A 13,112-nucleotide genomic window follows, 5' to 3' on the forward strand; every position below is an offset into this window, starting at 1 on the left:
CAGATGTATTAAAAACTCCGTGTGCACCTACAGCATGGGTGGCTCCCTGGAACCCACCGGCGGTACATAAAAATATCCCATTGCATTGCCCAACACAGCTGAGGTAGTAATGTCGTGCTTAATGCAGGTGGGCTTTGGCCCACACTGCATGCCCCAGTCAGACTGGGGTTCTTTAGAAGTGGAAACAGATGCATTTATAATTCCCTGTGGACCCACTGCCTGGGTGGGTGCCAGGAAGCCACCGGCGGTACATAGAAATATCCCATTGCATTGCCCAACACAGCTGAGGTAGTAATGTCGTGCGTAATACAGGTGGGCTTCGGCCCACACTGCATGCCCCAGTCAGACTGGGGTTCTTTAGAAGTGTACAGATGTATTAAAAACTCCGTGTGCACCTACAGCATGGGTGGCTCCCTGGAACCCACCGGCGGTACATAAAAATATCCCATTGCATTGCCCAACACAGCTGAGGTAGTAATGTCGTGCTTAATGCAGGTGGGCTTTGGCCCACACTGCATGCCCCAGTCAGACTGGGGTTCTTTAGAAGTGGAAACAGATGCATTTATAATTCCCTGTGGACCCACTGCCTGGTTGGGTGCCAGGAAGCCACCGGCGGTACATAGAAATATCCCATTGCATTGCCCAACACAGCTGAGGTAGTAATGTCGTGCGTAATACAGGTGGGCTTCGGCCCACACTGCATGCCCCAGTCAGACTGGGGTTCTTTAGAAGTGTACAGATGTATTAAAAACTCCGTGTGCACCTACAGCATGGGTGGCTCCCTGGAACCCACCGGCGGTACATAAAAATATCCCATTGCATTGCCCAACACAGCTGAGGTAGTAATGTCGTGCTTAATGCAGGTGGGCTTTGGCCCACACTGCATGCCCCAGTCAGACTGGGGTTCTTTAGAAGTGGAAACAGATGCATTTATAATTCCCTGTGGACCCACTGCCTGGGTGGGTGCCAGGAAGCCACCGGCGGTACATAGAAATATCCCATTGCATTGCCCAACACAGCTGAGGTAGTAATGTCGTGCGTAATACAGGTGGGCTTCGGCCCACACTGCATGCCCCAGTCAGACTGGGGTTCTTTAGAAGTGTACAGATGTATTAAAAACTCCGTGTGCACCTACAGCATGGGTGGCTCCCTGGAACCCACCGGCGGTACATAAAAATATCCCATTGCATTGCCCAACACAGCTGAGGTAGTAATGTCGTGCTTAATGCAGGTGGGCTTTGGCCCACACTGCATGCCCCAGTCAGACTGGGGTTCTTTAGAAGTGGAAACAGATGCATTTATAATTCCCTGTGGACCCACTGCCTGGGTGGGTGCCAGGAAGCCACCGGCGGTACATAGAAATATCCCATTGCATTGCCCAACACAGCTGAGGTAGTAATGTCGTGCGTAATACAGGTGGGCTTCGGCCCACACTGCATGCCCCAGTCAGACTGGGGTTCTTTAGAAGTGTACAGATGTATTAAAAACTCCGTGTGCACCTACAGCATGGGTGGCTCCCTGGAACCCACCGGCGGTACATAAAAATATCCCATTGCATTGCCCAACACAGCTGAGGTAGTAATGTCGTGCTTAATGCAGGTGGGCTTTGGCCCACACTGCATGCCCCAGTCAGACTGGGGTTCTTTAGAAGTGGACAGATGTATTAAAAACTCCGTGTGCACCTACAGCATGGGTGGCTCCCTGGAACCCACCGGCGGTACATAAAAATATCCCATTGCATTGCCCAACACAGCTGAGGTTACGTCAGCTGTAATGCAGGTGGGCTAAAAATTAATTTGATTACACTGTAGGCGAGGGCCCACAAAAATTGCTGTATCAACAGTACTAATGTACATCCCAAAAATTGGCCATGGCCAGCCAAGAGGGCAGGTGAAACCCATTAATCGCTTTGGTTAATGTGGCTTAAGTGGTAACTAGGCCTGGAGGCAGCCCAGTGTAACGAAAAATTGGTTCAAGTTAAAGTTCCAATGCTTTTAAGCGCATTGAAACTTATAAAAATTGTTCTGAAAAATTATTTGACTGAGCCTTGTGGCCCTAAGAAAAATTGCCCGTTCAGCGTGATTACGTGAGGTTTCAGGAGGAGGAGCAGGAGGAGGAGGAGGAGGAATATTAGACACAGATTGATGAAGCAGAAATGTCCCCGTTTTGGATGGTGAGAGAGAACGTAGCTTCCATCCGCGGGTGCAGCCTACGTATTGCTTACGTATCGCTGCTGTCCGCTGGTGGAGAACAGAAGTCTGGGGAAATCCAGCCTTTGTTCATCTTGATGAGTGTTAGCCTGTCGGCACTGTCGGTTGACAAGCGGCTACGCTTATCGGTGATGATTCCCCCAGCCGCACTAAACACCCTCTCCGACAACACGCTAGCCGCAGGACAAGCAAGCACCTCAAGGGCATACAGGGCTAGTTCAGGCCACGTGTCCAGCTTCGACACCCAGTAGTTGTAGGGGGCAGAGGCGTCACCAAGGATGGTCGTGCGATCCGCTACGTACTCCCTCACCATCCTTTTGCAGTGCTCCCGCCGACTCAGCCGTGACTGGGGAGCGGTGACACAGTCTTGGTGGGGAGCCATAAAGCTGGCCAGGCCCTTAAAGACTGTTGCACTGCCTGGGATGTACATGCTGCTCGATCTACGCACATCCCCTGCAACATGGCCCTCGGAACTGCGCCTTCTGCCACTAGCGCTGTCGGCTGGGAATTTTACCATCAGCTTGTCCGCAAGGGTCCTGTGGTATAGCAACACTCTCGAACCCCTTTCCTCTTCGGGAATCAGAGTGGGCAGGTTCTCCTTATACCGTGGATCGAGCAGTGTGTACACCCAGTAATCCGTAGTGGCCAGAATGCGTGCAACGCGAGGGTCACGAGAAAGGCATCCTAACATGAAGTCAGCCATGTGTGCCAGGGTACCTGTACGCAACACATGGCTGTCTTCACTAGGAAGATCACTTTCAGGATCCTCCTCCTCCTCCTCCTCCTCCTCAGGCCATACACGCTGAAAGGATGACAGGCAATCAGCCGGTGTACCGTCAGCAGCGGGCCAAGCTGTCTCTTCCCCCTCCTCCTCATCCTCCTCATGCTCCTCCTCCTCCTCCTGTACGCGCTGAGAAATAGACAGGAGGGTGCCCTGACTATCCAGCGGCATACTGTCTTCCCCCGCCCCCGTTTCCGAGCGCAAAGCAGCTGCCTTTATGGTTTGCAGGGAATTTCTCAAGATGCATAGCAGAGGAATGGTGACGCTAATGATTGTAGCATCGCCGCTCACCACCTGGGTAGACTCCTCAAAATTACCAAGGACATGGCAGATGTCTGCCAACCAGGCCCACTCTTCTGAAAGGAATTGAGGAGGCTGACTCCCACTGCGCCGCCCATGTTGGAGTTGGTATTCGACTATAGCTCTACGCTGTTCATAGAGCCTGGCCAACATGTGGAGCGTAGAGTTCCACCGTGTGGGCACGTCGCACAGCAGTCGGTGCACTGGCAGCTTAAAGTGATGTTGCAGGGTGCGCAGGGTGGCAGCGTCCGTGTGGGACTTGCGGAAATGTGCGCAGAGCCGGCGCGCCTTTACGAGCAGGTCTGACAAGCGTGGGTAGCTTTTCAGAAAGCGCTGAACCACCAAATTAAAGACGTGGGCCAGGCATGGCACGTGCGTGAGGCTGCCGAGCTGCAGAGCCGCCACCAGGTTACGGCCGTTGTCACACACGACCATGCCCGGTTGGAGGCTCAGCGGCGCAAGCCAGCGGTCGGTCTGCTGTGTCAGACCCTGCAGCAGTTCGTGGGCCGTGTGCCTCTTATCGCCTAAGCTGAGTAGTTTCAGCACGGCCTGCTGACGCTTGCCCACCGCTGTGCTGCCACACCGCGCGACACCGACTGCTGGCGACATGCTGCTGCTAACACATCTTGATTGTGAGACAGAGGAGGAGGAGGAGGAGGAGGGTGCTTTAGTGGAGGAAGCATACACCTCCGCAGATACCACCACCGAGCTGGGGCCCGCAATTCTGGGGGTGGGTAGGACGTGAGCGGTCCCAGGCTCTGACTCTGTCCCAGCCTCCACTAAATTCACCCAATGTGCCGTCAGGGAGATGTAGTGGCCCTGCCCGCCTGTGCTTGTCCACGTGTCCGTAGTTAAGTGGACCGTGGCAGTAACCGCGTTGGTGAGGGCGCGCACAATGTTGCGGGAGACGTGGTCGTGCAGGGCTGGGACGGCACATCGGGAAAAGTAGTGGCGACTGGGAACTGAGTAGCGCGGGGCCGCCGCCTCCATGATACTTTTGAAGGACTCCGTTTCCACAACCCTATACGGCAGCATCTCAAGGCTGATGAATTTTGCGATGCGGACGGTTAACGTTTGAGCGTGCGGGTGCGTGGCGGCGTACTTGCGCTTGCGCTCGAACACTTGCGCAAGCGACGGCTGAACGGTGCGCTGAACTACACTGCTGGATGGGGCCGAGGACAGCGGAGATGAGGGTGTGGGTGCAGGCCATGAGGCGGTAGTGCCTGTGTCCTGAGAGGGGGGTTGCATCTCAGTGGCAGGTTGGGGCACAGGGGGAGAGGCAGGGGTGCAAACCGGAGGCGGTGAACGGCCTTTGTCCCACCTTGCGGGGTGCTTGGCCATCATATGTCTGCGCATGGTGGTGGTGGTGAGGCTGTTGGTGTTGGCTCCCCGGCTGAGCTTTGCGCGACAAAGGTTGCACACCACTGTTCGTCGGTCGTCAGGCGTCTCTGTGAAAAACTGCCAGACCTTAGAGCACCTCGGCCTCCGCAGGGTGGCATGGCGCGAGGGGGCGCTTTGGGAAACACTTGGTGGATTATTCGGTCTGGCCCTGCCTCTACCCCTGGCCCTGGCCACCGCACTGCCTCTTGCAACCTGCCCTGCTGATGCCCTTGACTCCCCCTCTGAAGACCTGTCCTCCTGAGTAAGCGTTGCACACCAGGTGGGGTCAGTCACCTCATCGTCCTGCTGCTCTTCCTCCGAATCCTCTGTGCGCTGCTCCCTCGGACTTACTGCCCTTACTACTACCTCACTGCAAGACAACTGTGTATGATCGTCATCGTCCTCCTCACCCACAGAAAGTTGTTGAGACAGTTGGCGGAAGTCCCCAGCCTCATCCCCCGGACCCCGGGAACTTTCGAATGGTTGGGCATCAGTGACTATAAACTCCTCTGGTGGGAGAGGAACCGCTGCTGCCCAATCTGAGCAGGGGCCCGAGAACAGTTCCTGGGAGTGTTCCCGCTCCTGAGCAGGTGTCATTGTAGTGGAGTGAGGAGGCTGGGAGGAAGGAGGAGCAGCAGACAGAGGATTCGGATTGGCAGCAGTGGACGGCGCAGAACTGCGGGTAGACGATAGGTTGCTCGAAGCACTTTCTGCCATCCAGGACAGGACCTGCTCACACTGCTCATTTTCTAATAACCGTCTCCCGCGTGGACCCATTAATTGGGCGATGAATGTGGGGACGCCAGAAACGTGCCTCTCTCCTAATCGCGCAGCAGACAGCTGCGACACACCTGGATCAGGAGCTTGGCCTGTGCCCACACCCTCACTTGGCCCTCCGCGTCCTCGGCCACGTCCACGTCCACGTCCTCTAGGCTTACCCCTACCCCTCAGCATGCTGTATTACCAGTGATTAGATTTCCCAGGCAGGAAATAAATTGGCGCAAGACTGCAGGCCAAATATAATTTTTGCCCTTTTTGGAAAACGAAAGGCCCCACTGCCTCTAGTGAATGAATTATCTAAGTTTAATAACTGTGCTGTGTCCCTGCTTATGTGTCACAGAACGTGAGGGTAGCAGAGTTATTATAACTCTTGGAGAGCAGGTATTTTTTTTCCCAATTAAGGAAAGCAAATGGCGAAGCCAGCAGTAAAGCGTAGCTGGGTGCGTATGATTTAGCAATGTATTTCACGCAGCTCACACGTCTCCACAGGCGTTAGGACGGACAGAGGCTGGACAAATAGATTTCTTTTCAGTTTTTTCCCACCAACAGGCAGCACTGCGTATATTCAATGAACCTGCGAAGTTTAATAACTGTGCTGTGTCCCTGCTTATGTGTCACAGAACGTGAGGGTAGCAGAGTTATTATAACTCTTGGAGAGCAGGTATTTTTTTTCCCAATTAAGGAAAGCAAATGGCGAAGCCAGCAGTAAAGCGTAGCTGGGTGCGTATGATTTAGCAATGTATTTCACGCAGCTCACACGTCTCCACAGGCGTTAGGACGGACAGAGGCTGGACAAATAGATTTCTTTTCAGTTTTTTCCCACCAACAGGCAGCACTGCGTATATTCAATGAACCTGCGAAGTTTAATAACTGTGCTGTGTCCCTGCTTATGTGTCACAGAACGTGAGGGTAGCAGAGTTATTATAACTCTTGGAGAGCAGGTATTTTTTTTCCCAATTAAGGAAAGCAAATGGCGAAGCCAGCAGTAAAGCGTAGCTGGGTGCGTATGATTTAGCAATGTATTTCACGCAGCTCACACGTCTCCACAGGCGTTAGGACGGACAGAGGCTGGACAAATAGATTTCTTTTCAGTTTTTTCCCACCAACAGGCAGCACTGCGTATATTCAATGAACCTGCGAAGTTTAATAACTGTGCTGTGTCCCTGCTTATGTGTCACAGAACGTGAGGGTAGCAGAGTTATTATAACTCTTGGAGAGCAGGTATTTTTTTTCCCAATTAAGGAAAGCAAATGGCGAAGCCAGCAGTAAAGCGTAGCTGGGTGCGTATGATTTAGCAATGTATTTCACGCAGCTCACACGTCTCCACAGGCGTTAGGACGGACAGAGGCTGGACAAATAGATTTCTTTTCAGTTTTTTCCCACCAACAGGCAGCACTGCGTATATTCAATGAACCTGCGAAGTTTAATAACTGTGCTGTGTCCCTGCTTATGTGTCACAGAACGTGAGGGTAGCAGAGTTATTATAACTCTTGGAGAGCAGGTATTTTTTTTCCCAATTAAGGAAAGCAAATGGCGAAGCCAGCAGTAAAGCGTAGCTGGGTGCGTATGATTTAGCAATGTATTTCACGCAGCTCACACGTCTCCACCGCCCGTAAGGACGGACACAGGCTGGACAAATAGATTTCTTTTCAGTTTTTTCCCACCAACAGGCAGCACTGCGTATATTCTATGAATAATAACTGTGTTGTGGCCCTGCCTATACAATTCTTTCCCTGCAGTATCAATGGAGGGTGGAATGCTCTGCAGAGGCGATTTTGAGAAGCCCAAAAAAAATGCAGCACAGCCAACAGCAGCCTGGACAGTACTGCACACGGATAAATATGGCCCTAGAAAGGACCGTTGAGGTTCTTGAAGGCTACACTCACTCCTAACACTCTCCCTGCCTATGCAGCACTTCTGTCCCTAATGCCAGGTGCAACGGTCTGCAGAGGCGATTTTGAGAAAAAAAAAATCCCACTGCTAACAGCAGCCAACACACAGCTATCAGTGGCCCTAATAAGGACCTTTGGGGGGTCTTGAAGCCTACACTAACTACCAATTCTTTCCCTACAGCAGCTCCGGTACAAACAGCACTGTCCCTCATCTAACTCACACCGCATCTGAGGCGAGCCGCGGGAGGGGCCGACTTTTATATTAGGCGAACACCTGATCTTCCCAGCCACTCACAGCAGGGGGGTGGTATAGGGCTTGAACGTCACAGGGGGAAGTTGTAATGCCTTCCCTGTCTTTCAATTGGCCAGAAAAGCGCGCAAACGTCTCAGGGAAGTAAGTGAAAGTAACCAGAACACCGCATGGTGTTCGTTACGAATAACGAACATCCCGAACACCCTAATATTCGCACGAATATCAAGCTCGGACGAACGCGTTCGCTCATCTCTAGTTGTAACTCATAGAGTGAGTGGCGCCCATGATTCTTGGGCGCATCACACAGCGCATGGACACCAAGTTCAATTCCTGTGCGATGTGTGGGACACTGCAAATTTCAAGTCCTTCACTCATGTGAAAAATAGGACATTACGCAAATTTTTTATTTTGCGGTATTGGTGCAAGCGAAAAATGGCCCCTTGTACATAAACCCTTTCCAATCCATTATCTGATATCTGAAGACATTCTGACTGAAGGCTGTACAGCTCCAATGTCGGAAGACATCCGTCAGGGTGTTCTTACTGTATATTACTGGCTGCTCTGTTGTCGGGGGCCTCTCCAGCGTGTCCCATACTGCAGTACTGGCTCTAGCCAGCAGATGGCGCCATTGTATAATGGCAGAAAGAGAAAGCCCCCTAGTAAACCTTGAATCCAAAATTGGATTGCAAAGGGTTAACCCATTAAAAATAGTGGATTATGTCAATGTGTGAGTTCTGGGCGTCTAGCATTCTCACAGCACTTGCACATTATTATCGCCTGTGTAAATAGAGCCTTACAACATTCCTCTTGCATTTAGCTTAGTCTCAGACTAAATATTGCAAAACTTTAGCTCAGGTCCAAGCTGGTAAAATCCACCGATCTTGGGAGGGTGTGAGGGGAATGTTTACCTCTCCTTCTAAATGCAGGCAAGGAACAAAAGACGTCTTTGTGTTAAATTCAAAAGAGACAAATTGTGGACGGAAGAAGTTGTCATGGCGGTCTGGACCAAATACAGAAGAAAAGAGGAGTGGGACAACTCTAGTCAGAGAAGATATCACCTGTACATAACAGTACTGTAATCACATATATGGTCTGCAAAACACTTGTGTAGAGCTGGTATCTACTGTTATATGGCCACTGTATGTGCTGCTAGATATTTACTGTTACATGTGCATTACATACTGCAAAGGGACCCACTCAGATTCTGTCACCCAAGGACCTTCATAAACCTGCAGCCGGCCCTGGGAGAGGGTGTCATGGAACCCCCATTCTCAGCATCATTAGCTATGTAAACACTGTATATGTTGTTTGCTCAGTTGGGCATGTTTTTATGTGAAGATCCTCTAGGCAGGAGGTTTTTAATTAGTGTGAAGAAAAAAATCATTGTCTACTGCTGCATGAGTCGTTTTGTTTAGCTGGGCAATCACTCCTCCCCTCAAGTCGTTTGAAAGACTGAACAAATGCCATTTAAACCTAACGACAAGCCAACAAAATAACAACTATGATTATGCAGGCTGAAACTCAGCCATAAACGACAAGTGAACAAATAGCGCATGACGGATTCGCGTTTACACGTAACGATTATCGCTATAATTCGGTCGTTTAAACAAATTTTGAGCGATAATGGTTGCATGTAAATGGGCCTTAAATAGAAAGATTGATACTACACCCATAACAATGTCCTTGAATGATGTTAGGCGTGCCCACACATAGTAGCCTACATTATCCTCCTATCCTAGTATGGTCACAAAGGTACCACCTTCTATTCAGGAGTCTCCTAGAAGTTCTAAGAAGCAAGTTCAGTAGTGTTCCAACAATTGATGCTGTGGTCCTGGCGGCCATAGGGCCCCCACAACAATGACCACAATCCCCATCAATAATACATATCCTTGACAATTGTACAATGTTATTTGGGTTACCTAGTAAAGGAGCAGTTTGTCCCCAGAGCTGTTCTTCCTTTTGCATCTTGGAATAGGAATTTGCTCCTACAGTTGGCAATTTTGAAGGATAGAGAGAGTTGTCTTTAGTCACCCAACAGCAAACACTCCTGTGCATTCTGCTCCTTTGTCCCCTTCTTATATATGGTCATGTCTTTTACCTTCTGTGCCTACATCAATTAATATACACAGTGGTGGTACGGCTACATTGAGATGGGAATGACTGCATGCACGTTGCTGGGGACCTGCCCCTCTGCAAACTGGCGATCATCTGATCACCTGGTCCATTCATGACCCTCACTGTCAGAAAGTTTTTCCTAATATCTAATCTGTGTCTCCTCCCTTTCAGTTTCATCCCATTGCTTCTAGTCTTTCCTTGTGCAGATGAGAATAGGGCTGATCCCTCTGCACTGTGACAGCTCTTCAGATATTTGTAGACCGCTATTAAGTCTCCTCTCAGTCTTCTTTTTTGCAAGCTAAACATTCCCAGATCCTTTAACCGTTCTCCATAGGACATGATTTGCAGACCGCTCACCATCTTGGTAACTCTTCTCTGAACTTGTTCCAGTTTGTCTATGTCTTTTTTAAAGAGCGGTGCCCAGAACTGGACACAGTATTCCAGATGAGGTCTGAATAAGGAAGAGTAGAGGGGGATAATGACCTCACGTGATTTAGACTCTATGCTTCTCTTAATACATCCCAGAATTGTGTTTGCCTTTTTGGCTGCTGTATCACATTGTTGACTCATGTTCAGTCTATGATCTATTAGTATACCCAAGTCTTTTTCACTTCAGAGGTGAGAGGGAGCATGGTATCTTCTGAAATAAGTTGTGGAAGCACAGCTGATTTCAAGTTAAAATCCACACCGATTGTGCGTGTTTTGACTGTTGTTGTTTGCAGAAATACTGCGGATTTTGCCATGGAATTTTTCTGCTGTGGAAAATCTGCAGCATTTCCGCTATGTGTAAACACACCCTAAGGGCTTATTCAGATGACTGTATATCGGCTGGGTATTCACGCCGGCCGATATACGGCGTCTCTCTCTGCAGGGGGAGAAGGTTGGAAGAGCCGGGAGCAGTGCACTGAGCTCCCACCCCCTCTCCGCTCCTCAGCACTATTTTCAATGAGAGGAGGCGGGGTGGGTGGAGCTAAGTTCCGATACTTAGCTCCACCCCCTCCCATTGCAAATAGTGCCGAGGGGCGGAGAGGGGGCGGGAGCTCAATGCACTGCTCCCGGCTCTTCCAGGCTTCTCCCCCTGCAGAGAGGGACGCTGTATATCGGCTGGCGTGAATACCCAGCTGATATACAGTCGTCTGAATAAGCCCTAAGACTGGATGCACACTGGGCTGATTTGCTGCAGAAAGCGGAAAATCTGCCTCAAAACCCACAGCATTTGGTGCGAGTTTTATTGCGTATTTTGTACGGAATTTACTCCCTCTTTCAAAAGAGGTGAATTCCACAGCAAAAACAGCACTAAAATTGACATGCTGTGAAATTTATTGCAATGAGAGCGGTGCCTGCAATTACGAGCATGGCCACTACAAAGGGGCCGGAGCAGTAGCTTTCACTCTGACCCTTTTGTAGTGGAAAACCCATGTAATGTCGGCTGAGTGATTCCCAGCCTGGGACCTGCGGCACCCCGGTTGGGTGTCAGTGACCTAGCCATTTACAATAAGAATAGATATTCACAAATGGGAAAGACTTCTAAAACATAAAATCAGTGCGCAAACAGGTGAAAGAAGATTAACACTGGCAAAGATCCCAATATGATGCTCCAAAGGACAAATCAACATCTACAGCCCAATGACAATCATCTGCAGTAACCGAATCACCTAGGCTGCTGTAGAGACATGGAGCAAAGATTAGATACAATGTCAATGCTATTTAATATATGCTGGGATACATTGTAACAATTTATAAATAACTAGTGTATAATGTATCCAAAACTCAGCATCCAGCAGTGTGTATTGTATATACATTACTGCTTGTCAAATAATGGGAGTAGTTGTCCTGGAACTAGCAGAGCAGAAGAGAATATAATACATCCTCCACAAAGCCGCTCCTCAACTCCTATCAACAGCATTGCCAAACATGCAGAAACTAACAGTAAAAACTGACATGCTTACCAATGGAGTAGTGTGTGAGGGTATTTGTCAGACGATGCGACACAGGAGCGCGATATCGCCCAGGAGCGCGATATCGCCCGCCATCAGCGGGGGAACAACAGCAGAAACACTAAGATGACTATAAGGTAAAGTTTCATATTTTTCCTTTCCAAGCCCAAATGTAGATTTTCCAATCCCATAAACCTCTTTGATATAAATGCACTAGAACAATAGATTTGTTACAAAACTACAACTCCCAGCATGCCCTCTACCTGAGAGTTGTACTTTTACAATAGCTGGAGATTAATTAACCACTGAAAATCATTAGTGACCACCAACTGTGCAGAACCTGGCAAACAACTCCCCATATCTCAGCTTTCTTGACCCCTCTTAGTGGGAGACGGGGTTAAGGGTCATATTGGGGGTCATCATCTGTTACACATTTGAGCGCATTTGGTGCAGAGGACATATATAAGCATGCATGCAATCACAGCACATATATAAGTTGGCATATGCATCATCCTATCATTTATGCAATCTTTCACGGTTATAAATCCAAGTTTTTGCCTATTTCTAGTTTCCCCCAACTTTTTCCTCAGACTCCCCCCTCATCACCTGCCCCTTTACCCCCTACTGTTGTCTTCTTCTCACCACTCCCCCTTCCCCCTCACCTTGCTGAGACAGAGATGAAGGAGAAGAGAATCACTTCATGCCATGTCAAGTATCCCTCTAATTGCAGCCTCCCAGCAACAAGGATCCAGCCCAGATGTGGGACGCGGATGTCCTGCCTTCCCTGGCAGATGTCAGGGGCTTTGTGGAAATATCTAGGAGCCTCTAAGGGGAGGGGAGAAGCCCAGCATGGAAGCAGGACCTGCTCATTGCAGATTTGGATCTGGGATTTTATAAATTGGGGTCTGTACACGACTTGTCATATGGATGGAAGTCCTTAAAAGTTCACCCTCTGCTAAAGTCTGATGTCTTTGTGCCACCTGTAGTCCACTATGAACAATGCACTTCATACTGTACTGGAGTCTGGACTGCACCTGCTTGTACAAGGCTTGGGATATATGGAAATAACTTGTGGACCCTTAGTGAGAGGATAGCAGTGCGTAGAATAATTATATTCTATGCTATAATCTTGGGGTTCAGTCACTCATGCATGGACTGCAATACTTTTTACTTAACTTTGGGATTTTTGTGCTTGATCTAATAGAACAAAACTTTAGCTTATTCTTCAAAACTTTTATATACCTCATAGTTTATATATCACCTCCCCTTTGTGCTGCAGAGTGGATTACAGCTGGCCGAAGACTAGAAGAGGGACAGAAGGATGTACAAGTTGCGTAAGAAGTCCTATACGTATGTAAAATATATCATACCGTGTTATAAATCCGAATAATATACGAATGTTATAATATAGTTGCGCTGCTTTCACACCTGCGTTACCGCTCAGCTCAGGGTTTCCGCCTCTGC

The 13,112-nt window shown here is 49.3% G+C and overlaps 1 protein-coding gene across 1 annotated transcript in view; it reads right to left on the minus strand.

The window, feature by feature from the left end:
- PODN (podocan) overlaps nucleotides 1-12,501 on the minus strand; it is a 64,049-nt gene extending 51,548 nt beyond the window's left edge. Inside the window, exon 1 of the mRNA XM_066597586.1 lies at nucleotides 12,311-12,501. The gene's annotated coding sequence lies outside the window, so the exon portion shown is untranslated. The remainder of the gene's footprint in view (nucleotides 1-12,310) is intronic.
- Between the last annotated feature and the right edge of the window lie 611 nt (nucleotides 12,502-13,112).

The sequence above is a fragment of the Eleutherodactylus coqui genome, chromosome 3, assembly GCF_035609145.1.
Source record: "Eleutherodactylus coqui strain aEleCoq1 chromosome 3, aEleCoq1.hap1, whole genome shotgun sequence".
NCBI lineage: Eukaryota > Metazoa > Chordata > Amphibia > Anura > Eleutherodactylidae > Eleutherodactylus > Eleutherodactylus coqui.